At 35.4% G+C, this 4,568-nt stretch overlaps 1 pseudogene; it reads left to right on the top strand.

The window, feature by feature from the left end:
• Nucleotides 489–4,091, top strand: LOC110265320 (annotated as a pseudogene).

Here is a 4,568-nt window from a genome sequence, read left to right as displayed (position 1 = left end):
GCTTGAAAAGCGTGGCCATAGAGAGAATCCGGCACGCTTTTATGAGGGTGGTTACTGATTTGTGATTCGGCCATGCTTTTTTTTGCCACGCTTGAAAAGCGTGGCCATAGAGAGAAACTGGCACGCTTGAAAAGCGTAGCTAGTTAGTTTTTCAATGGTCACCTTTTTAAAGCGTGCCCATATCTTATGTTTATTTGGGTACCTTACAAAAGCGTACCGATAGAGTTCCCTCCTTCCAAAATTTAGGTTCCCACCCAATTTTTTGCACACTTCACTTTTTTTTCTAAGTTTTATGTTTTAACCTAGACTAGACTAGAAGTGTTGGTTTCGAAAATCACTTCTCACCCTATCTGGCCGTCACTCACCCTTCTCATCTCTGCAACCTTAACTCCCTCTCCCAACAACGCCGCTGTCTCCCTCTCTCAACCCGTCACAACCCCTCCCTCCAACCCGTCGCAGCACCTACATCCATCCCTCCCTCGTCGCTCATGCCCCACGCCGCCGTCTCCCTCTCTCACGCGTGGCGCCAACCATCAGTACCACTCATCAGCGCCACTCGTCAGCGGTAACCTGTCAGCGCCAACCATCATTCTGCTAGTGCCGACGTCTCTTGTGTTTATAAGAAATGATTGGTGGCATCTCTGTCGAGCTTGGCGTCGGATGCATCGCTGGCGTCAGTGGTAAAGATTCGATTCATGGTTTAGGGTTTCTCTGAAGTCGCTGCTTGAAAGGTTCGATTCCTTACCCCTTGTCTTGCTTGAAACCATCGTGAAGAATTGCGAGAAGGCTTTCTCTGAAGTCGCTGCTGAGAGGGTTCTTGATGATATGGTTAGGTTAATTGACGATCCTCAAACCGTTTTAATAACCGCAACAAGGCTTTGATCATGATTGAGGCTTGAGGCGAATCCACCATCGAGCTTCACTATCTCCCTGTTTATGAAGAAACTTACAAGGTACTGCTACCTTTTTTCCTATTTCATGCATATCTGCTTCATTGTTAAGTTGAAGTCAAGGGACAATTTCTGATAATCATATCATGCCTAGAAACTAGAAACTCAAAATCCTAGGCTAAATTGATTGGGTTAGTTACTAGCTCTAGCTGTTGAATTTGCTAGTGTGGGTTATTGTTAGTGTTATTGTTGATTGCTTGTTTCCATTTTGTGGTTGAGTCTGAAATCAAAGGGTATTCGGTTCCCTGGCTGTCACAACGAGAGCTTGGCGCCTATTTTCACTCCTCCGCGTTCGGTGTCTGAGGTTGAACTTGATCTTCCACGCCAGACTCAGCATGATGATATTCCTGTGCAGAGTTTTACTCCTGAACAAACTAAGGAAGCTTTTGATGTTGCTAGAAACAACATTGAACTTCTTTCTACTGTGTTGTCTTCTCCACAACGAGATGTCTTGCAGGTAGATTTTATATATTTAGTTTGGTGTAATATTTGTTAGTATATATAGAAATATGTGTGATAGTGGAAGCATATGTGCACACAGTAGGGTCCAAATTAATTAAAGGTTCCACTATGGAATTAGGTGTCTCTTGTACCTGGGTGAGTGAACAAACTCAGCTTTCATTCATGTGCCTTATTCAAAATGGGATTTTTTTTATGCTATGGAAGCTTTATAATGTGCCTACATGATTGTATAGTTTGTCTTTTGTGAGGCTGTGTCTGTGTTCGTCTTTGGTAAGTGTCTGTGTCTCTGTTCTTTTTGTCGGTGGCTTTTTCTTACTATTGATTGGAACTGGTTTTTTCTCTTTTTTTTGGTGTCTTTCTCTGTTTGTTCTTGATTCATGCGTAGTAATTAAATTTTTTATTAGAGACTATTAATACCAAATTGTAATTGTCTCAATATGTGACTCACACTACTGTTTTGTGATTAAATTTAATCTTAGTAATTCTTACCTGATTGAGAAACAATTGTCATTGGCTTGTTTGTAGTATATATAACTATATAGCTCTTAATTCTATGGATTAATTTGGTTGTTGGAGAAATACTAGGTGTTAATTCTAGATGTTTCACATTAGATTATTTTGGGAGTGAAGTGTTTATGGGTTGACTTTAGCTCTGTAGAGTGCATGGCTGTAAAAGATTGCTCTTTTTTCCTATCAACAAGGATGTCTGGGTGTGTTCCATTTGATTTTACTCATGTCTTATTTATTTAATTTTCTCATAGATTCATAAAAAAATGTCACTTTTCTCATAGATTTCATATCTAAAAACTGTCCCTGCTAATGCTTCAGGTATGGATCTCTCCTATTTCAATCTGGGTACATTCCTCTCTTTCTCAAATCCATTGTTTTCAACTTCTCTTTTCTTTTTTCATCATCGGGTTCACTTCAAAAATGGACTTTTTTTTGCCCCGTTATATGGATTCGTGTTCATTATGCTAAGAAAAACTCATGAGTTTTCAGCTTCTCAAATCTGTGTTTAAAACTTTTTTGGGAAGGGAAATGGGTGGTAATGTTGTGATTTAGCTTCATGTGTTTATAAGAGGCAAACTTTTAAGGATATTGTGGGATTTCAAATTCGGAGGGCTTATAGTTAATCATGTTTAACATTTTCTTCTGGTTTTCAGGTAAAGAGTGTTGGTGTTCTGATCTAGCTTGGTACCAAATCCAACGCTTATGAGGTACTATTTCAATATTTCTTGCTCCCTTCCTTTTCTTTTGGTTCACCATCTTTGTATTAGCAAAAATAGCCAGAAGAAAATGAGAGTGGAAATATTTATTTTTAAATTGATATAATACCCAAAATTAGCTGGTGAATTGGTGATAGCTCTGTCATATTTATTTACTTATTTATTATATATAATTGATAATTGAATTTTTGAAAATGAGAGTGGAAATATTTATTTTTAAATTGATATAATACCCAAAATTAGCTGGTGAATTGGTGATAGCTCTGTCATATTTATTTACTTATTTATTATATATAATTGATAATTGAATTTTTACCTAATAAGATTAGATTATAAGGCCCAGTTATGATTTAAGTAAGAAAACTATTGTATTCCTAGAGATTGAATTTTTCTTCGATTATTTGTATGTACTTTCTAAATAATTTTTCAAATGTTCCAATAAAAAGTTGAATCAAATGCATGAGTTATTTGGCACTTATGAAGAAAATAGCTTATTTTGTCAAACTGAAATCATCTTTAGGGAGCCAAAATGTCATTTTTTCCCTCTTTCAGAAGGGTTATTTTGTCAAAACTTGAATTTTTTTAAAGCCAAAATGGTAGTTAGTTGATACCCTTTTTATCATACTCTTAATCTGCAGTGAAGAAGGTCCTGTTTTGCTTTGCTTTTGTGCAAGTTGAACTGGTTGCTCCTGCGTAGTTGTGAAGGTATCATGTTTTGCTTTGCTTTTGTGCAAGTTGAACCTTTTGCTAATTGCTATCGTCTCTTGCTTTATTCATTTATTATTATTATTATTATTATTATTATTATTATTATTATTATTATTATTATTATTATTATTATTATTATTATTATTATTATTATAGTAATTCTTAAACTATTCGTCCCTGTAGGATTTTGGAGAAGAACATGAAGCCTATGATGTCCTTCAGCACGTTAAAGCTCAATGAGTAATTTCTGGAAATTTCTGTGTGTTTTATAGTGTTGAAAATTATGATTTATTTATCTGTACTTGATGAGAAATTTCTGGAATTTTGAAGATAAAATGGTTGAGTGTGTTTTCATGGCATTTCTTTTAAACTTGTTGCAGGTAAGAAGAATGGGAAGTAAAGAAAGTGCATTGATAGTCATGCATGAAGAATATAAAATCCTCAAGTGCTACAAAAATGATAGAAGTTCTTCCAAGAGGGCCATCTCCTTTCTCTAAAGCACAATGCTGTGAGCTATAAGATTCAACATCATGAGTTCTTGCCTATAAACTGCGAAACTCAACAATATTATGTTTGGATTATTGATATTTATTTTTTAATTTTTTTATTTTCTACACAAAAAATGACAGAGATAGAATAAGTTAAATGACTTTTAATAAGTTGTATATGTATTGATATTTTTTATCCCACTGTATTTTATAACTACTTTGGTTATAAGAGATTGATATAGCTAATTTGGTTTGAATTTTATTAATGTAATACTAATTTTCATTAATTAATTTTTTTAAATGATATTCACAGATTTTTGTCAATGTTTTTTATTGTTTTTGGAGTGCATTAGAATTTGAGTACTCTAAAAGTATATGCCAGATTGTTTTTTTTTTTTAATTTGATAGGGATATAGCCACGCTTTAAAAGCGTAGCAATAGGTCCATGTTTCTTTGACTATTGGCACGCTTCAAAAGTGACACCATATCTTTTACTGTTGGCACGTTTCAAAAGCGTAGCCATATCTTTCATTTTTCGGTACGCTTTTAAAGCGTGCCGATAGGTTAATACATATCGCCACGCTTTTAAGCGTGGCAAGAGTTAAAAGCGTGGCAAAAAAGAAAGCGTGCCGATAGATCCACAAAAGCGTGGCGATAGAGCAACCGGCACGCTCGCAGATGTGACCCTTTTAAAAGCGTACCGATAGCTCAAAAAGCGTGGCGAAAAGCTGTCG

The sequence above is a fragment of the Arachis ipaensis genome, chromosome B08 (assembly GCF_000816755.2).
Source record: "Arachis ipaensis cultivar K30076 chromosome B08, Araip1.1, whole genome shotgun sequence".
In the NCBI taxonomy this organism is placed as follows: domain Eukaryota; kingdom Viridiplantae; phylum Streptophyta; class Magnoliopsida; order Fabales; family Fabaceae; genus Arachis; species Arachis ipaensis.
This window is presented reverse-complemented; position numbering and strand designations above follow the sequence as displayed.